The sequence below is a fragment of the Symsagittifera roscoffensis genome, chromosome 2 (assembly GCF_963678635.1).
Source record: "Symsagittifera roscoffensis chromosome 2, txSymRosc1.1, whole genome shotgun sequence".
In the NCBI taxonomy this organism is placed as follows: Eukaryota; Metazoa; Xenacoelomorpha; order Acoela; family Convolutidae; genus Symsagittifera; species Symsagittifera roscoffensis.
This window is the reverse complement of record NC_087063.1, coordinates 78,791,563-78,818,562: the sequence shown is the minus strand read 5'-3', so window position 1 is coordinate 78,818,562 and position 27,000 is coordinate 78,791,563. Positions and strand designations below refer to the sequence as shown.

General features: G+C 39.2%; 2 protein-coding genes across 6 annotated transcripts in view; both read left to right on the top strand.

Moving 5' to 3' along the window:
* LOC134840587 (succinate--CoA ligase [GDP-forming] subunit beta, mitochondrial-like) overlaps positions 1 to 27,000 on the top strand; it is a 485,398-nt gene that overhangs the window by 120,605 nt on the left and 337,793 nt on the right. The window lies entirely within an intron of this gene.
* Positions 1 to 27,000, top strand: part of LOC134840588 (uncharacterized) — a 114,398-nt gene that overhangs the window by 60,971 nt on the left and 26,427 nt on the right. The gene's annotated exons all lie outside the window — the stretch shown is intronic.

Here is a 27,000-nt window from a genome sequence, read left to right as displayed (position 1 = left end):
TTGTAAACTGAACAAAAACCTGAAGTTATTTTGAACAAAGACAGCCGGTTGCAGTGCTGATAATGTTTCGATCGAATTGATAAAAAAACATCGAAAAGAAAAACAAGGCTAGCTGGTTGCTATGCAAGTAGCACAGAATGTTCCGACCACTCATTAAAAAACCTTAAAAGCTTTTTCATGTTTTTTTTTCGAAGTGATTCGTGTAATAAAAGGATCTGAAAAAAAACAAATAGTCTCACCAAAGACCGTCATATTTAGTGACAAAAGTTATAGTAAAAAACAGAGAAAGAAAACAAGCATAAATTAATGAGGTTGACAAATGGGCTGCACAGGTTTATATTTTTAGCTGATTGAATAGAACAGCTTGGAGAAACAAACTTATTTGGGAGGTGGTTTGCAATCTTACGTTACATTTATACTTTATCTTCTTACTAAGGTGGAGGTTGATCACTCGAGTTAAATTTGTGGGATTTTATCGATTGCGCTTCTACTGAGAGTCTTCAGTAGAATTCTATTGATTGCGCAATCAATAGCGCAAACAATTCTACTGATTGCGCTTCTACAAGTATCTTTGGGTTTACTAGGCGGTGGTGCACTCTCTTTCGCCAGTTGCTGAGGTGATCTTCAGTTTTGTACTCGTCTAGGTTATGTGATGATTTATCTCAAATTATTACTTGATCGAAATTAAGGGAAAACTTTGAACTAAAGAATTCTGATTTTAGTGAATAGAGGCTTAATAACTATTGGTTTTTAAGAATTGAGTCCTATTTAAGTAAACAATTATCCATGTATTATTTGCAATAATACAACTCATCCCTTTTTTTTGGAAAATAAGCTGTTCGGTAGTGGATTTTGCCTTCCGTTTAACAATAGAAATGCACTGAACTTAAAAAGAAATCACAAGTCAAACCGCGAAAAATCAAAATTGAGCGTGAACAAATTTTAAGACTTTTTCATGAAAAAAAAAACAAAAAAAAAAAAAATCAGCAAGACCTGTAAAAGAGTCTTCCCTACGTTCATTACTCTTAATCAGATTTTTCTTCTTTAATTGGAAAGATTAAGCCACTAAGCCAATCCGAAACCATTTAGGCCCAAAAAAAAAGATTTTAAGCAAAAAAAAAGTTACCAAATCAGATTTAGTAAATTTATAAATATTAGAAATGAATTAGGGGTCTTGGATGTAATGGTAACCTCTAAGCCATGTAGACCGGATAAACCATATGCCAAGAAATTTGAATATATTATCAACGCAGATATTATCTTCGCATCGCAAACACTTGTGCGAGACACGACAAAAAGAAGCTCTATAATGTGCATTAAAACAAATTAGAAATAAGCCTCGAATTAGTAAAAATTCGGCTGCATCTGAGATTCGAACCTGCGACCTACAAATTAGGAGTTTTACGCTCCAACCACTCAGCCACCGACACTTTATAGGAACTAAACACTAGCCACAAATAAAGCAGAGAACAGATGCTATGAAATTTCCAATGCTACAGTGAAATTTCCATACAAGTGAACACTTTTATTGAGCACTTTTATTTGCGAGTTAGACTAGAAAAAAAGAAAGTTCGAAATAATACACTAACTTGATTGCAAGTGTTATCAAGCTAAGAAAGGATTTGACTAGTTTAACTATTTACTAACCAAAAAAAATTGATAACCGAAAAATATTCCGATTTGATGAAACGAAAAATTTTCAAAACCGTTTTCTAGATTTTAGGAGAGCTTTTTTCCAAGTTTTTAATGACCCGAATAACGACCGATAAGACTTCAATATGATCTACTACTTTTTTGCTTTAAATTAAAAAATCGGGAAGAAGAAACACATACTACAACATGGTTTCTTACCACACTTTTTATAGATATAACAGAAATATAAAACTACAAGTTGATACACAAACATTGACACGTTGATTCAATTATGATAAAAAAAAACTGTTTAAGTTTTATAGGAAATGAACATTTTTCACAAAAGAAGTTATGCAAATATTTCGAAATTCAATTAGTTACACATCATGCTTGTGAAGAGAAAGGTCTGGGGTTCGAATCCGGACACGACCTGAACGTTTTTCAAACTGGAACAAGTCAGCATCAAAAAATTCAAGAACTTCCACAACTAGAACTTTTTCTTGTGAGTTTCGTCATTTTGTTTTACCTTTAAACGTCATTGTATATGCTCCTAATATTGTTCAATTTATGCCAAAAGGTGCATAACCGTTCAATGAAAATTGATTGATCACTCAGAAGCGAAAGAAAGCATGAGATATATCGCAAACAGTTCTTGACAAGCTAACAGACAAAAAAACTAGCCGAAGTCAAATACCTACAAATTTTTTGAAAAAATAATTAAAAAATCTAAATCTACCTAAACTTTTCATAACGATAAGTACTACATTCAGTTTAGTAATATCATGCTGCAAAGGTCAATTGATGACCTTAAACAAACATTAGCACCAAATTTACAAAGCGGTAACTAATCTGACAATACTTGGTTTAGCGACCGCTGCACCGAAAAAAAAATTGAAACTTAGTTAAGACGCCCCCCTCAGGACTTCGAGCCCCAGCCGACCCAAAAGGTCCCCCTTTTGCATTGGTTTGGGGTATCCATTTTAGGTGAGTCCCTCTCAGTATGATAATAAACAAGGGCGGATTTAAGGGGGTGAGGTCGGACACCTCCCCCCTCCCTCCCTCAGGGGTTCGAACCCCTGCCGACACAAAGGGTCCCCCTTTGCACTGGTTTGAGATATCCATTTTTGGCGCCAAGAAATACTAAATTTTGAGATGGGGGCGCGCGTCGAAAAAACGCGATTTTTTGGTAAACATTTTCCAAAAAAACGCTGTTTTGGCCTGTTTTATCAAAATTTTGTCAGCGACGCAGAAATTTTGACCAAAACAGGGTCTTTTTAGTGCTTTGAGAGAGCTCGGAAAAGCATTTTGGTCGACCTAAAAAAACGTCTACAAAATTTTTTTGATAATCCCCCCTCGAGAAATGAGGAATTGAACGAGGTGTATGAAAGGTACGTGGATTTCGATTGTTTCCTCATTAAGTCAGGTATGAAGATGAAAGAATTTACTTGAGTTAGAAAAACGGTACAACAAAGCGAAATGAGAAATGGAGTTACAGCAAGCAGTTTTAGCTTACAAACTTTTAGATTTAGCAGGCATGGAACACAAGGACTGAAAACTTGTTCAGACCGCTTTGGATTATCTTGTGAAAGGAACTCTTTTCGCTCGGACTATCTCAAGACCATGCTCAAAGCATCTTTGCGTAAGTATTTCGGAGAACAGTCTTGTAGACCGGAGTCAAATGGACCAGCTATCAGGACTGAAGTTGTCAATGCGTCATGAAGTGAAAAGGAGGAGCTTGCTCTAAACAAAGAAAACGGGGGTGGCTCGCAAGTTGGGGTTCTTTTCGATGAGGATTTAACAATCGCGGATATACAGGTCAGTTTAGTGGAAGTCAGTCTAGAGTTAGTGAATCTGGTCTAGAGAAGTAGCTCTTTTTACAGGATTTTTGAGACAGGACAACGAGATTCTAGTGAGTGAGGAGGAGCATGCAGCAGTTTTGGACAGTGCGTGCAGTTCAACAGTTGCTGGGTCGAATTGAATAGAGTGTTATTTAAGTAGTTAGTCGTAAGAGTGTCAGAAAGCTGTAGTTCGAGGACCGGGTTCAAAATGGTTTCGTTTTGGTGGAGGTGAAAGGCTGATGTCCAAAGGTGAGGTAACGTTTCGTTGTAGTTCAGCTGGTAAAAAGTTAACAAAAGCTCTTGATGTGGTTGAAAGTGAAACCCAGTTGTTACTTGGCAAACGTGCATGAAGAATGTACAGATAAAACTATTTAGAGAAAGATGAAGCAGAGATTTTCGACAAAAGCGTTCCATTTGATTGTACGTCTTCAGGTCATTAGATGACACAGAGATTCGTGTAGAGTGCAATGTTGCTTGCAGCAAAGAGAGTTCTTCGAGAGATCAAATTTGAAAATTGCATCAGCAGTTAGCGCATCCGAGTGCAAGGAGGTTGAAAGTTTCTTTGCAGGAGTCTGGGATGATTCACGCTTAAAGTCTCTTGACAAAATTGACGAAAAGTGTGAAACATGCGTGATGTTTCGCAAAACGCCTTCAAGGCCAATAGTGGGTCTTCCTCTAGCGCAGCGTTTCAATGAGGCAGTGGCAATGGATCTTGCAATTTTCAAGCCAGGAGTTTATTTCTTGCATCGGATTGATCCGTTTAGCAGGTTTTCGTTATCGGCTGTCGTTACCAGCAAGATACCAGAAGTAATAATAGAAAAAATAATGATTGTGTGGGTTAGTTCTCGTATGGGATGTCCGAAGAAGTTTTTGGCTGACTAGGGGGGCGAGTTCCCAAACGAACAGTTCCGGAGTATGAGTGAAAATCTCAACATTGAAGTTTTGAACACGCCGACGAGTAGTCCTTGGCAACATGGATTGTGAAAAAAATCTTTGACAGTAATGTGGAGAAAATCACAGAAGATAATCCACCAATTGGCGTGGATTTGGCGTTAGCATGGGCTGTTTACAGAATTTGTCTGGTTTTTCACCATACCAGTTGGTGTTTGGCAATAATCCAGATTTGCCGGCAGTTCTTTCTGATAAACCTCCGGTCAAGGAAGGTCGGACTGTGAGTGAAATATTTACTAAACATTTGAACGCTCTCAATAAAGCTTAGATTTCGTTTCTTCACGCTCTTGTTCAGTCGAACAGGTACTCAATTTACTCACTACTGATTGAATCTTCGCTTTGTGTTGACTCAATTGGTCAAAAATAGCCAAAAACTTACTTTCAGCAATTGCTTCCATGGGACTTTCACATAATATATCGCTGGATTCAAGTTTTGGCTTTTGTTCGGTGATTTCAGCAAAGTTGCCAAAAATTTCCTCGGCTATGACAACTTTTGAAGCGGCTGAACTTTTCACTGTTTCTGTCAATTCGTTTGTAACCGAAAAAATCGAAGTTTCATATGGTACTATTTGATCCACCCTGACCATTTGACTAGTTTCAGTTGCATATGTATTCGTACTAGCCGAAACAAACTCTTTATCCTTTGTTTCTTCAACGGTTTTGTTCAGATCAGCTTCAGTGCCTTTCATTGGTTTAGTTTCACATGGCTCTAAAGCATCGCTTATAGGAGTAATTTGTTCAGTCTCCTTTTCAATTTCAGAGCTTTTTTCTGCAACAGTAGAAAGAGTCTCGTTCGGATTATTTGTCGAACTTTTTTCGAAGTTGATCTTAGCATCAAAGAATGGCGGTTGCTCTATTCCATTTTCTGCCATTTGAACAGTATCGGTTGCAACCGCCCTCGCTTTCTCGTATTCGATAGTTCTGAAATTCGTGTCAATCACAGCCTCCGATGTCATTTGTTTTCCAACATGCGGCAAACTACGCTTCATTAAGTCAATTATTTCCTTTTCTTTCGATTCCAAAAACGCGCAATCTTGTTCGTGATTAACAGAAGTTCCGTTTGCAAATGAATAGTTCGCAGTGTTTTGCTTATGATCATCTTGAACAAAGTCACTCATTTTAATTTCTTCAACCTGATTCATAGGAACTTCATCCTGTGGCAAGGTTCCAGCAGGTTGCGCGGGATTATCGCCACTATCACTTAAAATTGGACCTCCTGTAGTATTCGACTGCTCGATAAAAATCGGCAATTCTCTCATCGTTTCCAACGCTACTGATTCCTGAACCAAGTTTTCTGGGAAAGTATTTGTAATCGTTTCGAATTCTTCTGGTATTGGCTGCAGATCGAGAGGCAAATTTTCGCAATTAGTAACGAAAAACGAATCAAAATCCAAATTTGGGTGTTGATCTTGTTTGAAATGATGCTTGGGCGAAATGAGCATATCAACGAATCTACAGTCAGGAGTAAGAAGCAACCCTTGAACAACACTTTGCCACGTCGCTTCATCATTAGTGGACTGGAATTTCTGAAGACCAGAATCTTCTACTCGAATGTACACATGAGCCTTGAATCGGTCAGGAATGTCAAATTTCTCCCTCAAGATCATTTGCACACTTAAAAGCTTCGGTATGATATCAAAACGTGAAGGGAACGGCATTCTCAAGTTCACAATATCGGTTTTGACAGCCATCGATTTTCCGCTATCAGGCGCACTGGGTGTTGCGGGTAGTCGGCTTGTATTACTAGATGAGGCCGCTGCTTTGCTTGTTTGGTGCATCAGCACACGAAAACTAACAAATCGTTCCATTTTCAAAGTTCAATCAAACCTGAAAGATCATGAATTGCCACAAAAACAATCAGAAACTTGAGCCATCTGTTGACATGCCTCAAAGATATTGCACTTGGAAATTCTGAAACAAGTAAGGACGTTTTAATTATTGGCTCATCAATTTTAACTAACATGGCTAACGAATGAAATTTGCATTAGAGAATTGCTCGGCAACAAAAAAATCGATGAACTCAAAGCGAAGTGATATTTTTCTTCTCCCAATTGAAACACGTTGAAGTTCAACATATTCGGTGGTTGAGCCGACACATGTTTCTATAATTTAGCATCAAAAACAGCTGGTATTAACAATTGAAGTTAATTTTAATTTAAAACAACGAAACAAAAAAGTCAATTCGATGTGTTCTGTTTTCTCCTTTCAGTCTGTCGAACTTTTCTTTCGTTTTCAAACTGTTTCCAGTCAACTCGTTCCAGGAAATCTTTTCTATCTAAGAAACTGTTCTTCCCATTTTTTTCTTCTTTCCGAGGCAACTCACGATCGAACTAAGATTTCCGCCCTTATTAGTATTCGTGATTCCTGAAATATGTTAATAAAAAAATTTTTGAAGATGCCAGTAACTATTAAAATCGAGACAAAATACCTTTCACAAGCCTTTGCTAACAGTTTAAAGGAAAACAAACGGGAATTGTAAACTGAACAAAAACCTGAAGTTATTTTGAACAAAGACAGCCGGTTGCAGTGCTGATAATGTTTCGATCGAATTGATAAAAAAACATCGAAAAGAAAAACAAGGCTAGCTGGTTGCTATGCAAGTAGCACAGAATGTTCCGACCACTCATTTAAAAACCTTAAAAGCTTTTTCATGTTTTTTTTCGAAGTGATTCGTGTAATAAAAGGATCTGAAAAAAAACAAATAGTCTCACCAAAGACCGTCATATTTAGTGACAAAAGTTATAGTAAAAAACAGAGAAAGAAAACAAGCATAAATTAATGAGGTTGATAAATGGGCTGCACAGGTTTATATTTTTAGCTGATTGAATAGAACAGCTTGGAGAAACAAACTTATTTGGGAGGTGGTTTGCAATCTTACTTTATCTTCTTACTAAGGTGGAGGTTGATCACTCGAGTTAAATTTGTGGGATTTTATCGATTGCGCTTCTACTGAGAGTCTTCAGTAGAATTCTGTTGATTGCGCAATCAATAGCGCAAACAATTCTACTGATTGCGCTTCTACAAGTATCTTTGGGTTTACTAGGCGGTGGTGCACTCTCTTTCGCCGGTTGCTGAGGTGATCTTCAGTTTTGTACTCGTCTAGGTTATGTGATGATTTATCTCAAATTATTACTTGATCGAAATTAAGGAAAAACTTTGAACTAAAGAATTCTGATTTTAGTGAATAGAGGCTTAATAACTATTGGTTTTTAAGAATTGAGTCCTATTTAAGTAAACAATTATCCATGTATTATTTGCAATAATACAACTCATCCCTTTTTTTGGAAAATAAGCTGTTCGGTAGTGGATTTTGCCTTCCGTTTAACAATAGAAATGCACTGAATTTAAAAAGAAATCACAAGTCAAACCGCGAAAAATCAAAATTGAGCGTGAACAAATTTTAAGACTTTTTCATGAAAAAAAAACAAAACACAAAAAAAAATCAGCAAGACCTGTAAAAGAGTCTTCCCTACGTTCATTACTCTTAATCAGATTTTTCTTCTTTAATTGGAAAAATTAAGCCACTAAGCCAATCCGAAACCATTTAGGCCCAAAAAAAAGATTTTAAGCAAAAAAAAGTTACCAAATCAGATTTAGTAAATTTATAAATATTAGAAATGAATTAGGGGTTTTGGATGTAATGGTAACCTCTAAGCCATGTAGACCGGATAAACCATATGCCAAGAAATTTGAATATATTATCAACGCAGATATTATCTTCGCATCGCAAACACTTGTGCGAGACACGACAAAAAGAAGCTCTATAATGTGCATTAAAACAAATTAGAAATAAGCCTCGAATTAGTAAAAATTCGGCTGCATCTGAGATTCGAACCTGCGACCTACAAATTAGGAGTTTTACGCTCTAACCACTCAGCCACCGACACTTTATAGGAACTAAACACTAGCCACAAATAAAGCAGAGAACAGATGCTATGAAATTTCCAATGCTACAGTGAAATTTCCATACAAGTGAACACTTTTAATGAGCACTTTTATTTGCTAATTCGAGTTAGACTAGAAAAAAAGAAAGTTCGAAATAATACACTAACTTGATTGCAAGTGTTATCAAGCTAAGAAAGGATTTGACTAGTTTAACTATTTACTAACCAAAAAAAAAATTGATAACCGAAAAATATTCCGATTTGATGAAACGAAAAATTTTCAAAACCGTTTTCTAGATTTTAGGAGAGCTTTTTTCCAAGTTTTTAATGACCCGAATAACGACCGATAAGACTTCAATATGATCTACTACTTTTTTGCTTTAAATTAAAAAATCGGGAAGAAGAAACACATACTACAACATGGTTTCTTACCACCCTTTTTATAGATATAACAGAAATATAAAACTACAAGTTAATACACAAACATTGACACCTTGATTCAATTATGATAAAAAAAACTGTTTTAGTTTTATAGGAAATGAACATTTTTCACAAAAGTAGTTATGCAAATATTTCGAAATTCAATTAGTTACACATCATGCTTGTGAAGAGAAAGGTCTGGGGTTCGAATCCGGACACGACGTGAACGTTTTTCAAACTGGAACAAGTCAGCATCAAAAAATTCAAGAACTTCCACAACTAGAACTTTTTCTTGTGAGTTTCGTCATTTTGTTTTACCTTTAAACGTCATTGTATATGCTCCTAATATTGTTAAATTTATGCCAAAAGGTGCATAACCGTTCAATGAAAATTGATTGATCACTCAGAAGCGAAAGAAAGCATGAGATATATCGCAAACAGTTCTTGACAAGCTAACAGACAAAAAAAACTAGCCGAAGTCAAATACCTACAAATTTTTTGAAAAAATAATTAAAAAATCTAAATCTACCTAAACTTTTCATAACGATAAGTACTACATTCAGTTTAGTAATAGCATGCTGCAAAGGTCAATTGATGACCTTAAACAAACATTAGCACCAAATTTACAAAGCGGTAACTAATCTGACAATACTTGGTTTAGCGACCGCTGCACCGAAAAAAAAAATTGAAACTAAGTTAAGACGCCCCCCTCAGGACTTCGAGCCCCAGCCGACCCAAAAGGTCCCCCTTTTGCATTGGTTTGGGATATCCATTTTAGGTGAGTCCCTCTCAGTATGATAATAAACAAGGGCGGATTTAAGGGGGTGAGGTCGGACACCTCCCCCCTCCCTCCCTCAGGGGTTCGAACCCCTGCCGACACAAAGGGTCCCCCTTTGCACTGGTTTGAGATATCCATTTTTGGCGCCAAGAAATACTAAATTTTGAGATGGGGGCGCGCGTCGAAAAAACGCGATTTTTTGGTAAAAATTTTCCAAAAAAAACGCTGTTTTGGCCTGTTTTATCAAAATTTTGTCAGCGACGCAGAAATTTTGACCAAAACAGGGTCTTTTTAGTGCTTTGAGAGAGCTCGGAAAATCATTTTGGTCGACCTAAAAAAACGTCTACAAAATTTTTTTGATAATCCCCCCTCGAGAAATGAGGAATTGAACGAGGTGTATGAAAGGTACGTGGATTTCGATTGTTTCCTCATTAAGTCAGGTATGAAGATGAAAGAATTTACTTGAGTTAGAAAAACGGTACAACAAAGCGAAATGAGAAATGGAGTTACAGCAAGCAGTTTTAGCTTCCAAACTTTTAGATTTAGCAGGCATGGAACACAAGGACTGAAAACTTGTTCAGACCGCTTTGGATTATCTTGTGAAAGGAACTCTTTTCGCTCGGACTATCTCAAGACCATGCTCAAAGCATCTTTGCGTAAGTATTTCGGAGAACAGTCTTGTAGACCGGAGTCAAATGGACCAGCTATCAGGACTGAAGTTGTCAATGCGTCATGAAGTGAAAAGGAGGAGCTTGCTCTAAACAAAGAAAACGGGGGTGGCTCGCAAGTTGGGGTTCTTTTCGATGAGGATTTAACAATCGCGGATATACAGGTCAGTTTAGTGGAAGTCAGTCTAGAGTTAGTGAATCTGGTCTAGAGAAGTAGCTCTTTTTACAGGATTTTTGAGACAGGACAACGAGATTCTAGTGAGTGAGGAGGAGCATGCAGCAGTTTTGGACAGTGCGTGCAGTTCAACAGTTGCTGGGTCGAATTGAATAGAGTGTTATTTAAGTAGTTTGTCGTAAGAGTGTCAGAAAGCTGTAGTTCGAGGACCGGGTTCAAAATGGTTTCGTTTTGGCGGAGGTGAAAGGCTGATGTCCAGAGGTGAGGTTACGTTTCGTTCTAGTTTAGCTGGTAAAAAGGTAACAAAAGCTCTTGATGTGGTTGAAAGTGAAACCCGTTGTAACCTGCATGAAGAATGTACAGATTTAGAAACTACTTAGAGAAAGATGAAGCAGAGATTTTCGACAAAAGCGTTCCATTTGATTGTACGTCTTTGGGTCCTTATGGGTTGTCATTAGATGACACTGAGATTCGTGTAGAGTGCAATTTTGCTTGCAGCAAAGATAGTTGTTCGAGAAAAGATCAAACTTGGAAACTGCCTCAGCAGTTAGCGCATCCGAGTGCAAGGAGGTTGAAAGTTTTTTGCAGGAGTCTGGGATGAATAATGCCAGAAGTCTCCGGACAAAATTGACTTTCGCAGAACGCCTTCAAGGCCAATAGTGGGTCTTCCTCTAGCGCAGCGTTTCAATGAGGCAGTGGCAATGGATCTTGCAATTTTCAAGCCAGGAGTTTATTTCTTGCATCGGATTGATCCGTTTAGCAGGTTTTAGTTATCGGCTGTCGTTACGAGCAAGATACCAGAAGTAATAATAGAAAAAATAATGATTGTGTGGGTTGGTTCTGGTATGGGATGTCCGAAGAAGTTTTTGGCTGACTAGGGGGGCGAGTTCCCAAACGAACAGTTCCGGAGTATGAGTGAAAATCTCAACATTGAAGTTTTGAACACGCCGGCGAGTAGTCCTTGGCAGCATGGATTGTGAAAAAAATCTTTGACAGTAATGTGGAGGAAATCATAGAAGATAATCCACCAATTGGCGTGGATTTGGCGTTAGCATGGGCTGTTTACAGAATTTGTCTGGTTTTTCACCATATCAGTTGGTGTTTGGCAATAATCCAGATTTGCCGGCAGTTCTTTCTGATAAACCTCCGGCCATAGACAGTCGAACTGTGAGTGAAATATTTACTAAACATTTGAACGCTCTCCACACAGCTTGTAGAGTTTATTCAGTCAGAAGCTTGTAAACGTGTTAGAAGAGCATTGCGTCATAAAATACGAGCACCTTCACAGAAGTTTTCAACTTGAGACAAAGTTCATTTTAATGTCCTGGACAGCAGAGTTGTGTTTATAAGACACTGCGGAGTTTCCAGAAGTGTCGAAAATTGATAGTGTCACTATTGGAAAAACAGACATCAACGAAGAAACTGGAGAGAGACCGTCCGCTCCAAATGAAAGCAGGAAACGTGAAAAAGTATGCGAAGATGATGATGAAGAAATTACAGACAAAAAACGGTCAGTACTCGAAATCAGTGTAATTTTATGGAAGATACAGTGACAGAGCTGATTGAAAGCGGAGAAATCACCACAAGACAAGATTCAGAAGGGACAAGTCAATTACGTCCGAAAAAGCAGAGTTCGTGGAGTGGAAATATGCTAATAACAGTACGTAGCGATGTGTCGAAGTCACTGGAAACGCAGAAAAAAGTGTTGGTAAGAACAAGAAAAATGGGTGAATGTATGAATATCTACAGTCAGAGAAACGATATTCAATTGATTTGAATAAGGTAAAGTGGACAATTTCACAAGGGTTGTGCAATGAAGTGTAGATTGCAGATCATTTTCGAGATAAGAACTTGATTCGGGCAGCCAAAGAAAAGAAAAATGATAACACGAAGAAGTTTGGTGTGATTATTAGTTAAATTGAAGACACGAAGTTTGTTTATCATAGCGCGTCTTGTGGCAAGAGGATTTGAGGAATTGTATGATTTAAAAACAGATGCACCAACCGTCGCTAAGTAAGTGTATGTTTTTTATAACGATCTGTGTTACCAATAAATGGCATTTGAAAGCTACGGATACTGAAGCTGCGTTACTTCCAGGATTTAAAAAAATCAGCGTAAAGTGTTCATTAAATCACCGTGAGAATTTCGGAAACCAGAGTTTTTTTTAAATCAACCAGCCCGTAGGCCTAACCCGGAGGTTAATTTTTTAGGTTGACATGAGCGCATATATTCAGTGCCCTTTAAACTATGACTTACTTGCAAGAGCTCACCTTGCAAATTGCAGCGCACGTGTGATTTGAACCAGCAATCATATGATTGATGGGCACCATCACTAACGGAGCGCCACAATGCCAATTCAAAAGAGTTGTCTGCAAAACTTTGAAAGTTGTTTACGGCTTGAATGATGCTGCTAGAAACTGGTATATGAAATTACAGGAATGTCAGAAAAGTTTTAAAAAAACTTGGATGTAAAAAGTGTAAAATTGATAAGGCCATGTTCACTTGGTATGACGGTAACAAGCTCGGGGGTTTGTTCATCTTGACAATTTCTTGCATGCAGCGACAGATAAGTTCTACAGTTCTGTAGTTACCAAAGTTTGGGACAAGTTTATGGTCGGAAAACACGATGCACCACCAATGAGGCATCTGGGTCTCATTTCACTTCCAAATAAATTTGACAGAAATAGATCATCAGGAGTATGAGCGCAATTTGTTGACAAGTAATCAAATATCATAGCTTGGTCAGTTAAATTGGATGCCTCCACAGACTAGGCCAGACTTAGATTTTGACGTTCAAAGTCTCATTACGAGTTTCAAAGTTGTTAAGGTGATCATTTAGACAGAGCAGCTAAAGTGGTGACAAAGGTCAAAAACGACGAGTTCAGTGTGAAGTTTGGAGATGTAGGTCCTTTGCAGGAGACAAAATTACTGTTTTATAACGACGCATCATTGGGTAACTTGTCGGATGGAGTTTCAAGTTCCTGTTGGTATGTTGTTTTCATAACCAGCGAAGAAAAGGTATGTCCTTTATCTTGGGGTTCCAGAAAATTCAGAAGCACTATTGCAGCCGAAGGTATTGGTTTGGTTGGAGCATTAGAAGAAGCAATTTTAATGGGCTCCAAAAATTCTGATCTTGCTTTTCCAGCTGGTGTTCGATTACCGTTGCACGCTGTGGTTGATAACAAAAATCTGTATAATGCTATTCATTCTACAACCTTGGTTGCAGAAAAACTACTTAGAGTCGATATTGCCGCAATCAAACCGATGTTGGAAAGAGGTTAGACAACCGGTATAACATGGGCGAAAGCAGAAGATTAACTCGCAGACTGTTTGAAAAAAGAACAGAGCATCGCCAAATACTTTAATGAATTCAATGACTCATGACAAATGCTTAAGCCAGGGCTTGGGCAAAAATAATGGTAGGGGCCCATTATGGCCATACATAATGGAGGGAAAGGGCAAAAAGTATGGCCATTATGTATGGAACTGCCTTCGATTATGGCCATAATTTAGGGATGACGTAACCCCATTATGTAAATCAAATAGTGAGCGGTGGAATCCCTCATCCCGAAACTTTTCCTATGAATTTTCCCTATTCGGTTATTGCTCGAAAAGACCGCACTTCTGGAGAACACGGAGCTGTTCTCATTGCTACAAAAAATAGTTTTGCTTTAAATTATTCAATTCTATCATTCGATGCAGTTAAATTGGATGCCGACACAGACTATGTCAGACTTAGCTTTTGATGTTCAAAGTCTCATTACGAGTTTCAAAGTTGTTAAGGTGATCATTTAGACAGAGCAGCTAAAGTGGTGACAAAGGTCAAAAACGACGAGTTCAGTGTGAAGTTTGGAGATGTAGGTCCTTTGCAGGAGACAAAATTACTGTTTTATAACGACGCATCATTGGGTAACTTGTCGGATGGAGTTTCAAGTTCCTGTTGGTATGTTGTTTTCATAACCAGCGAAGAAAAGGTATGTCCTTTATCTTGGGGTTCCAGAAAATTCAGAAGCACTATTGCAGCCGAAGGTATTGGTTTGGTTGGAGCATTAGAAGAAGCAATTTTAATGGGCTCCAAAAATTCTGATCTTGCTTTTCCAGCTGGTGTTCGATTACCGTTGCACGCTGTGGTTGATAACAAAAATCTGTATAATGCTATTCATTCTACAACCTTGGTTGCAGAAAAACTACTTAGAGTCGATATTGCCGCAATCAAACCGATGTTGGAAAGAGGTTAGACAACCGGTATAACATGGGCGAAAGCAGAAGATTAACTCGCAGACTGTTTGAAAAAAGAACAGAGCATCGCCAAATACTTTAATGAATTCAATGACTCATGACAAATGCTTAAGCCAGGGCTTGGGCAAAAATAATGGTAGGGGCCCATTATGGCCATACATAATGGAGGGAAAGGGCAAAAAGTATGGCCATTATGTATGGAACTGCCTTCGATTATGGCCATAATTTAGGGATGACGTAACCCCATTATGTAAATCAAATAGTGAGCGGTGGAATCCCTCATCCCGAAACTTTTCCTATGAATTTTCCCTATTCGGTTATTGCTCGAAAAGACCGCACTTCTGGAGAACACGGAGCTGTTCTCATTGCTACAAAAAATAGTTTTGCTTTAAATTATTCAATTCTATCATTCGATGCAGTTAAATTGGATGCCGACACAGACTATGTCAGACTTAGCTTTTGATGTTCAAAGTCTCATTACGAGTTTCAAAGTTGTTAAGGTGATCATTTAGACAGAGCAGCTAAAGTGGTGACAAAGGTCAAAAACGACGAGTTCAGTGTGAAGTTTGGAGATGTAGGTCCTTTGCAGGAGACAAAATTACTGTTTTATAACGACGCATCATTGGGTAACTTGTCGGATGGAGTTTCAAGTTCCTGTTGGTATGTTGTTTTCATAACCAGCGAAGAAAAGGTATGTCCTTTTTCTTGGGGTTCCAGAAAATTCAGAAGCACTATTGCAGCCGAAGGTATTGGTTTGGTTGGAGCATTAGAAGAAGCAATTTTAATGGGCTCCAAAAATTCTGATCTTGCTTTTCCAGCTGGTGTTCGATTACCGTTGCACGCTGTGGTTGATAACAAAAATCTGTATAATGCTATTCATTCTACAACCTTGGTTGCAGAAAAACTACTTAGAGTCGATATTGCCGCAATCAAACCGATGTTGGAAAGAGGTTAGACAACCGGTATAACATGGGCGAAAGCAGAAGATTAACTCGCAGACTGTTTGAAAAAAGAACAGAGCATCGCCAAATACTTTAATGAATTCAATGACTCATGACAAATGCTTAAGCCAGGGCTTGGGCAAAAATAATGGTAGGGGCCCATTATGGCCATACATAATGGAGGGAAAGGGCAAAAAGTATGGCCATTATGTATGGAACTGCCTTCGATTATGGCCATAATTTAGGGATGACGTAACCCCATTATGTAAATCAAATAGTGAGCGGTGGAATCCCTCATCCCGAAATTTTTCCTATGAATTTTCCCTATTCGGTTATTGCTCGAAAAGACCGCACTTCTGGAGAACACGGAGCTGTTCTCATTGCTACAAAAAATAGTTTTGCTTTAAATTATTCAATTCTATCATTCGATGCAGTTAAATTGGATGCCGACACAGACTATGTCAGACTTAGCTTTTGATGTTCAAAGTCTCATTACGAGTTTCAAAGTTGTTAAGGTGATCATTTAGACAGAGCAGCTAAAGTAGTGACAAAGGTCAAAAACGACGAGTTCAGTGTGAAGTTTGGAGATGTAGGTCCTTTGCAGGAGACAAAATTACTGTTTTATAACGACGCATCATTCGGTAACTTGTCGGATGGAGTTTCAAGTTCCTGTTGGTATGTTGTTTTCATAATCAGCGAAGAAAAGGTATGTCCTTTATCTTGGGGTTCCAGAAAATTCAGAAGCACTATTGCAGCCGAAGGTATTGGTTTGGTTGGAGCATTAGAAGAAGCAATTTTAATGGGCTCCAAAAATTCTGATCTTGCTTTTCCAGCTGGTGTTCGATTACCGTTGCACGCTGTGGTTGATAACAAAAATCTATATAATGCTATTCATTCTACAACCTTGGTTGCAGAAAAACTACTTAGAGTCGATATTGCCGCAATCAAACCGATGTTGGAAAGAGATTAGACAACCGGTATAACATGGGCGAAAGCAGAAGATTAACTCGCAGACTGTTTGAAAAAAGAACAGAGCATCGCCAAATACTTTAATGAATTCAATGACTCATGACAAATGCTTAAGCCAGGGCTTGGGCAAAAATAATGGTAGGGGCCCATTATGGCCATACATAATGGAGGGAAAGGGCAAAAAGTATGGCCATTATGTATGGAACTGCCTTCGATTATGGCCATAATTTAGGGATGACGTAACCCCATTATGTAAATCAAATAGTGAGCGGTGGAATCCCTCATCCCGAAATTTTTCCTATGAATTTTCCCTATTCGGTTATTGCTCGAAAAGACCGCACTTCTGGAGAACACGGAGCTGTTCTCATTATTACAAAAAATAGTTTTGCTTTAAATTATTCAATTCTATCATTCGATGCAGTTAAATTGGATGCCGACACAGACTATGTCAGACTTAGCTTTTGATGTTCAAAGTCTCATTACGAGTTTCAAAGTTGTTAAGGTGATCATTTAGACAGAGCAGCTAAAGTAGTGACAAAGGTCAAAAACGACGAGTTCAGTGTGAAGTTTGGAGATGTAGGTCCTTTGCAGGAGACAAAATTACTGTTTTATAACGACGCATCATTGGGTAACTTGTCGGATGGAGTTTCAAGTTCCTGTTGGTATGTTGTTTTCATAACCAGCGAAGAAAAGGTATGTCCTTTTTCTTGGGGTTCCAGAAAATTCAGAAGCACTATTGCAGCCGAAGGTATTGGTTTGGTTGGAGCATTAGAAGAAGCAATTTTAATGGGCTCCAAAAATTCCGATCTTGCTTTTCCAGCTGGTGTTCGATTACCGTTGCACGCTGTGGTTGATAACAAAAATCTGTATAATGCTATTCATTCTACAACCTTGGTTGCAGAAAAACTACTTAGAGTCGATATTGCCGCAATCAAACCGATGTTGGAAAGAGGTTAGACAACCGGTATAACATGGGCGAAAGCAGAAGATTAACTCGCAGACTGTTTGAAAAAAGAACAGAGCATCGCCAAATACTTTAATGAATTCAATGACTCATGACAAATGCTTAAGCCAGGGCTTGGGCAAAAATAATGGTAGGGGCCCATTATGGCCATACATAATGGAGGGAAAGGGCAAAAAGTATGGCCATTATGTATGGAACTGCCTTCGATTATGGCCATAATTTAGGGATGACGTAACCCCATTATGTAAATCAAATAGTGAGCGGTGGAATCCCTCATCCCGAAATTTTTCCTATGAATTTTCCCTATTCGGTTATTGCTCGAAAAGACCGCACTTCTGGAGAACACGGAGGTGTTCTCATTGCTACAAAAAATAGTTTTGCTTTAAATTATTCAATTCTATCATACGATGCAGATTACTGCATCGGACTTTCAATATATTGGGTTGCAGTTAATCATATTTTCCTCCTTATTTACAAACCCCCCCCCCCCCCCCGCTTCGTCGCAGTTTCGGATACCTGCCAAAAAACTTACTGATTCAATACGTTATTTTAACGCCAAATTGATTAATGGTTCTAGTTCGTACACAATCTTAGGTGACCTAAATCTGCCTGATATCTGTTGGGCATCTTCTGATGGAGGCTGTGAGTACTCAAAACTGTTCCTAGAGGTTATTGAGGATCATAGCTTAATGCCCCTTATATATGAACCCACACATCGCTCTGGCAACACTCTTGATATCATTTTAACTTCGCACACAGAATTGTTCACTGCATTTGTAAATGAAGTGCTTTACTCAGACCATTTTCCTTTATTTGCTTTTTTTTCCTGAAGCAGCGCCTACTGTGATTGGGAATTTTATGAAATCCTCTCTATCTAAATCATCTTTCTCATTCGATCTTCAATAGTAACATCAGCCCTTGCTTTACCAAACTCATTGTGGAACAAAACTCATGTTATTCCATATCCACCACTAATGATTATGTAGATAGCTGGTACGCTCAGATCAATCATGGAATTCTTTTATCATGCGCACATAAAACTAAAAGACGCCAGCAACTTCCCTATTATTATTCGTCGCATACAGTTCATTTACTGAATAAGCACCATTCCATATCTAAACGGACAGCCAACACAAATCATTTAGCTTCGATCCAACAAGACCTTAACAATTCAATCGAGTTGGATAAAACTTGTCTCCTTGAATCTTTAAGACCAAATTCTACCCGTGATTGCTTTAAATACCTTCGATCTTTTACCAAAAGGAAATTACCAAACCAAATGCACTGGATGAATAGAAAAGCATCCACTTCTATTGAAATAGCCATTCTTTTGAACGATTACTTCTGTTCAGTGTTTCTAGAAAAGCACGAAATTCAAATCCTACAACCCGAAAAACCCACCATTTTTCTATCCGACCTCGATGTCAACCTTAAAAAGGTCGAGAAAGCTAAAACTTCTTGTATTACCAACGACCGCCTCCCAACCTTTATTCTTAACTGCTGCAGTGAATTAATATCTCCTCTAGTCGTGCAGCTCTTTGTCAAGGTTTTGGAAATTAAAACGTGGCCAGAACTTTGGAAATGTGCGTTTATTACGCCAATTCTTAAATCTAGTAATCCCGAAAATGTTGAAAATTATCGCCCGATTAGAATATTGCCTCAATTATCGATTATTCTGCAGAGAATGATCTTCGATTTCATTTATCCTAAAATTCGGGCTAAAGTTACACCTGCTCAACATGGTTTTATGACCAAGCGATCGACTGTTACTCAGCTTCTTGAATACCTAGATCAGATTTATAACGACGTCGAGGCAAAAAACGAATGTCTTTCTGTGTACTTCGATTTTCGCAAGGCTTTTGATCAAGTTCCTCATCATATACTTATTTCGAAACTTGGTAATTTAGGCTTTGACATTAGCTTTCTTCAACTTTTTGCTTCCTATCTCACAAACCGCACGCAAATTGTCTTAATTAACAATGAAGCATCTCCAAAAGGCCATGTAACAAGTGGTGTTCCGCAAGGAAGTGTACTCGGCCCTTTGCTATTTATACTCTTCATTAATGACATGCCAGCTGTCTTGAAAACCTCTAATTGCTTTCTGTTTGCTGATGACAGCAAACTCTATTCAAAATGTGACTTTTCCTTAGTTCAAATAGACATTGATCTATTTATCAATTGGACGCTTGAAAACGAAATGACATTTAATTCTGATAAATGCAAAGTTAATTGTTTTAACTCAACTTCCCCCAAATCTACTCTTTGCCTTAATGATTACCTAATTCCGTCAGTTTCATCTATCAAAGATCTCGGAGTAACGATATCTAGTGATTTAAAGTGGGATATCCACATTAAAACCAAACTGGTCGCAGTTAACAAAGCTTTCCATTTCTTAAAACGATCAATCCCTTATGGAGTATCCATGAGAACCAAATTCAAATATTACCAGCTATGTATTATGAGTATTTTATTATACGGTAGTCAGGTCTGGTTTCCATCTTTAACATATCGCCGCAAACTAGAATTATTTAACAGAAAATGTTTGAAATGGGTAACGGGAGTGAACGACTATACAGAACAACTTAGAAAAACGAATTCCTTGCCGATTTCCTTCACTATAGCTTTACATGATATGTGTTTTCTTAATCGAATCCTGACTGATCAATTTGATTTCGACCTTTACAGATACATAAATTTTACCTTTGCAGCCAAAGACCTTCGCAATAGCTCACGCCCTAAGCTTTCAACAACCCAGAATTGTCGACTCTTCTTTACAGAGCAATTTTTCTTCTATCCCGTCTGTCGGTATGCCAACATGATTTCAGCAAACAACATAGCCGACATTTTCTCATCGCCTGAAACTTTCAAAGCAAAATTGAAAATCTATCTGAAAAATAGAATTGATATGTTCAACTTAAACAACTCTTGTTCAATGCTACTTTGTTGCCAATGCATAAATTGCCGTTCGTGATGTCTTGTGTACATAATCATACCGTTTCTTTTGTTTGATGCCTTTATATTTTAAAGGGAATAAATTCTTTTAGTAGTAGTAGTAGTAGTAGTAGTCATACGCGAAGGACCGAATGCGCGAAGATAAAAATCACACTTGGATTGCTTCGAAAAGCATGACTCCATATCACCTTGAGGCTACTCTTTTCTTAAAAGTCAATGAAGAGTTTTGGAATGCTAAACTTGTTTCAAAATTTTTTTAAAATTGAATAACTTGTTTTGATTTTTTATTCAAAATTATGGAACGAATAAAATCCCATAATGGCCATTATTTATTTTTCCTGAGCGATTATGGAAATAATGGAGGGAAAGAAGGACGATTATGGCATAATTTAGGGCGGAAACCCCATTATATGGCCATATATTTTGCGGAACCCCTGGCTTAAGCCGAATAAACCTTAAAATGCAAAAAAAAGAACTTGAAGAAATTATACACAAACGGAGTTGATTTTGTACAAACTAAGATAAAAACACCGATTTCAAATAGAATGGGCATTTCAAATGTAAACATGCTCAAAATACATCTGTTGCACTTGGCCTCTATCGTGGCCCTGAGAATGTTGGAGTGCTGTGAACAAAGTTATGCACGAAAAAAAAATCCGATAACAATACTATTGCTTTCGCAAGTTAAGACACCGTACAATCAATCGAGTCACTGATTCTGCTAACCAAGCTGTTAACCTGAAAAAACTCCACATTCCGATTTGAAAATCGCAAGCGTAGAAAATCATGTTGAAAACGTCATTTCCAGAAGCGCTTATCATGTGAAATTTCAAAAAATCACTAGAAAATACCTGTGGCAGTATGATCCTTTGGGGAAACAGACAAATCTTCACTATCTTTTGGCGTTTGATCACAGCATGCTTCTGTGTTTTCTAGTTCGACGTTGTTTTCATTACAAGCAACTTTCTCGGTTACAATAACCTCCTCGCCGGCAAAATCGTAAACACGTTTTACTTCTTTTATCACGGCCTCTTTCTGCTCAGTAAAAGGCATCTTTATAGGTTCAGAATCTGTTGCAGTTTTCTCTATTAATTTGGGACGCTTCACTCCGGTTAAAAAAGAATCCCATAGATTGGCTTTCCGCTTTTTCTCATTTTCTTCTTTAATTAAAATTTCTTCGGGTGTTATTTCGACTGTTTCAGTCTGTTGCACCTCCACCTTTTCTGGGGGTGGTACCCAATCCGTATCATCACTGTCTTCGTCCGAATTATTTGCATCATCTAGATTTTTAACCCAATCTCCAACTGTAGCCATTGATAGTCAGAAAAGTTTAAACATTATGTACTGAAGAAATAAAACCTTGATAGCAGTGAAAGAGTTGCACCTATTTTACAAACCGCCCATCGTAGATCAAAATCACAAACAGACCTAATTGTTTCGTACACAGGCGAACTATCACATAGAAAGTTACGTTGAGCCAAATGAATGTGTTCATAAAAAAATACATAAAACCTTCCAAAAAATTATAAACTAACTCCTCTAAAGACCCACACGCATAGGAAACTTGTTTATCTAACGAAGCAAAATGATTGTAACATTCGCCCGGAAGTCCATACCAACGGAAAATAAAGATAGGTCATTAAACGACTGGCTAGCGTCTAAACACAGCTTCACATGCTTTTAACCGTCTCTACCAAAGCCAATTATGTATGTGGTCAATTAACATCGGGTCGACTCAGTCGTTTTTTTAAGGCTATCGGCCAGATAGCGCAAATTAACTTGGTTACATGCAAAATAGTGAGCTCATGGCTGGGTCTCAGTATCCCCAAACCACGATGTCACTCCTAAAAACAGGGCTACTACTTAATTATCATGTTGCTATTGTTTTTAAAAGTAAAATTGAAGAAATTTTTTCTAAAAAGTAAATTTCAAACAATTTCGCAACTATGTGCATGGTCAGGATTTTAAAAATAAACTAATCTCAATGACGATAAAACATCAATTTACAAATGTTATTTACAATAATTCACATACAATTTGGTTCTAAGCCATCATGTTAAAAAATTATCACAGTTGACCTCTAAATTACTATTAATATTAAAATACTTTCAACCTCTAAAATTAATTAGACATTTTAAAATTCATTTGTCTGGAAGTTTCTGAGTCATAATTTCGATTTAGACATGTACGCTTTAAATCAAAAACCAAAAATATTTTGGGACTAAATTTTCAGTAAACACAGCAGTAAACTCAGTTGTTTAGTCAGCTTCTCGGCACCGGAGTGCTCATTATCCCAGCTACAAAACGGCTACTCTCCAAGAGCAAGCAAAACGACCCGGACCAGCTCAAGGAATATTTGAAGCTGCACCAGAGTGCTGAATTGGAGCTGAAATTTCTGCGATTGGTAGAGGCACACAAAGAAAGGCAGTCAGAGCTGATTGGCAATAACAAGGGCAAACAACAGAGAACATCACCGACAAGGAGGAAGGCAAAAGCAAAACAAGATCAGAAGCTTAAGGCAGAGGAAATGTCTGCGCTTCAAAAACAGGGGTGAGAAGAGTGTGATTTGTTTTGCCTTGTGCCTTGTGAGTTTCATTACTCACGGCCTGCAAAATAATGACCACAGTACTTTTGCCTGCTGTTTGGCTCAGACAAACTTTAAAAACAAAACTAACTTGGAAATTTGTGTTAGACTACTTAAACTTTTTTGGGCATGCCTAGCACTGTATCTGTGGGCATGCCTAGCACTGGCGCTTCGCACAGGTCCCACTTTATATTTCTTTTATATCTTCTTCCCTTTGTTGTGCATTAGTTGCTGTATTGGTACACCTTTTCTGTAAACCCTTCTATGAACTTGCGGTATTATTTGGCACATCCCAGGAAGATCATGAGCTGCGTGTCTTTTTTGGGCACCTTACATCACAACACGGCCTCCACGCATCCGGATCCGGACTCACGCCATGCCTGTCTACCATTCTTCCCAGGTCCTTGATTTTGTCCCCGAGGATTTTCTTTTTCGACGGTTTGCGTTTCAAGCCGGCTCTCTTCATTCAGTCGAAGACCTCATCGATTCTCTCGGTGTGATCTGCAAGGTGGATGTCGCTATGACCACGCCATCCGCGTAGTACATCACGAGATTCCCGTACGTCTTCGTTACACTGGTCAAAGCATGAGCTATCAGTTTTTGAAAGGTCGCCGTGGCATTGCACAAGCCGAAGAGCATCTTCTCCCGCTGGCACAAGCCCAATTCACATGCAAGTTTTGTCTTTACTCTATCCTTCTTCCGCAGAAGTCAGTTTCCAGATCCAGTGTAATGAAAAACTTGGGATCGCCAACTTTCGAGAGGCTCTCGTATACACGTGGTTTTGAATAGGTGTCCTTTATCATCACCGCGTTCAGGTAGCAAAAGTCGAAACAGAATCGTAGCTGTACACCTTCCTTTTTAGCCATGACAACTCTACAAGCCCAAGGCGACTTCAAGGGTTCTATCATATGGTATTAGAGTAGTATTTCTAATTCCGCTCGGCACGCTTCCGATTTATGGGGTGTCATGCGCCTTTGCGCCCTCCTTGTGGGGAACGGCGCCTTCTTCTAGTTCGATTTCGTGCTCGACAAAATCACAACAATCAATATCTGCCTTATGTTTTGATTTGAAACTGCCCTTAGCGACTTAAAATACTCTTCACCTATCTTACCTGTTAAGTGCTCTTTTTCTGGCAAACCTGACTTTATTGGATAAAACCGCGCATAATGGGGAGCGCTCCCTTCAAGTTACGCATGGACAACAGAACGTTATCCTGGTTGAAGACATACTCGATGGATCAGAGTTATATTGGTACATGGATAGTGAGATTAGATGGCTACCACATGATAATCGAGCACAGGATGCGTTACAAACACCAGAATGCAGACAGCCTCAGCAAGAAAACCGAGTTCTATGAAAGATTGGAACAGAAGCTAGCCAATCAGGCTGAAACCAAGGATTCTCGTTTCTGGACAAAGAAACTTATGAACCGCTTCCCTTGACGAGATGGTTGGATAAGTCTGGACATCCAATCCCTGGACATCCTGAGTTACCTGTAGAGAAAGCAGCCGAGATAAAGATTCTATCCAAGAAGGACCCGGTGCCCTTGGACCTGTTGCTGCGCTCGAACCTGGTCCAGCAGGAACTCTCTCACATGAACATTAACCGCCTCTCATTATTGGATAAAACGGTGCAGGTCACACCGCAAGTGATGCGGATGCTGGGTGGATTGTTAGAGAGAGAAGTGACCAGAGATGACCCTGAGTGGGCAGCAGCTATGGCATCACTGACAGTCAGTGAGAAGGTGAAGATCATGCCGTCAAGACGACAACACAAAGATAACGAGAGGGATTGTAGAACAATAGTTCAGCAACTAGTATCCTCAATACCCCACGAGGTTTCAACCAGTAATTCATACAGACGGAAAGAACAGGGGAACGATACGCAAAAGAAAACCGTTACCTTTGGGGACCAGGAGAAGGAAGGTGAGAAGGTTGAACGAAACCTGGGGCAAGATTGTTTGTCCGGGGAGACGAACAGTGAGAAGAGCCGGCGAGTTCAAGATCAACACCCGTTACAAGGAAATTTGTCCGGGGAGTCTGATGTAGATGAGAAAGCTCCTGATGAGAAACAGGACCTGGAGAATAAAGTTTTGTCCGGGGAGGTCAGATGGATGCGAAGAACGCACAGAACTGATAAGGAGGAGGAGACGTGCTCTATCGCAGACTCTTCAATGGATGACAACTCCCGGATTTCAGGAATCGACACCTACTCAGACAGGAACTCGAGCTCAGGATCGGAACTGTCAGAGCTAGCGATCCACACACTACTAGTGGAGACTCGAGCAAGGGATCTGGACAGGGAGGTAAATCAAGACCCTGACAGTGATCGCTACCTCATACCAGGTGAAATAGTCTCTGATAACGCAGCGGATGATCTGGAAACAATAGCGGTATCGAAACCTTCGATAAGTCTGTTGCCACAAAAAGAGGTAGTCAGGACTGATCTTCAGCCGTTCGAACAAGAAACACAGCCGTTGGCGAAGGCTTGGTGCGTTAAGATGGAAGAAGACAAGCATCAGCCCAATGACCTGAACAGTCAGATGAGGGTCATGAAGACGTACTTGAAGGCGAGATACAGACTGTCGGACCTACTAAGAGCGCAGATAAAGGACCGCATGACAAGCAACCTGAAAAGGTGGATCGAAAATGGTGCCCGAACAAAGGAGACATGGAGGAAGACAGTTACCGTATTCTGAGACATTACTTTATGCAGAAAGAGGGAAGGTTATATCTGAACAAGGACGGGATCGTGGCTTGCAAGAGAAGAGAAGAACACAAAGTCATGTAGAAGTATAACGCGATAGTGTTGCCGCAACTCTATCAGACAGAACTTTTATTCTGGTCGCATGATCAGATGGGCCATCAGGGAATCGACAAAGTATATCAGAGGATCCTGAAGCGCTTTGAGTGGCCTAGAAAGAAAAAGACATGCGAGAAGTGGGTAACAGCATTTCTGTCATGCCAACAGGTCAAGGATCCAAGGAGGTTACGATTTCCTTTGCAGTCGATCGATTCGTCTGAATTCAACGAGGTGGTGCATATTGATCACCAAAAGATATGCATGACAGACAGTGGTTATAATCAAGTCTTGCTCATGATAGATCACTTCACGAAGTATGCAGAGGCCGTGCCCTGCATAACTGCCTCAGCGGAAGAGACGTGCGATCACCTGATCAATACGTGGATAGCGAGACATGGTTTTCCGATGACATTTCAATCGGATAATGGAACAGCTTTCGTGGGAGAACTCACGAAAGAGCTTATGAGACGCTCACAGGTTGCTCAAGCTCACTCCACGACATACCATCCCCAGATGAATGGCTTAGTGGAAAGGCAGAATCGAACGTTAGTATCGATGCTGAGGGTATATTGTTCCAGGTACATGACCGATTGGGACAGATACCTTCCACAGGTGATGGGAGCTTATAACAGCACGCAACATTCCACCACCGGAGTTAGTCCACACATGATGCTAACCGGACATGAGAAGTCTTTGCCCTTGACTTTCTTCTACCAAGAGTATGAGGGAAAGAAAACGTCTCCACAGGTCTATGTAAGGGATGTGATTAGACGCCAACAGGAGTTAAACGACCTGTGTCGACGGAACACTCAGCAGGCACAGGCAAGGCAGAGGAAAAGATTCAATAAGAAAGCAGCTGGTGCAAAAGCTTACTCGGTAGGAGACTACGTATGGGTTTTTCAGAACGATATACCACCGAAAGGAACGAAAAAGCTCCTAAAAAAGTGGGGGGAGATGACCCTTCATGATTACGGAAGTGCACCAGGAGGGACGCTTTTATAGACTGAATAGTGGCCGAGCCGCCCACTACGAGACAGAAGGTTGGTGTATACCTGCAGACATGGAAGAGGGGGATTATCCGATGATATATCCTGCTTGTGAGGTCAATGAGAAGGGCACCAGGGAAAAGAACGATGGAAATGAGGTCATAGAGGAGGGGCAATTACTCATTCCGGCTTCTAACCTCGACTTGATATCCAGTAT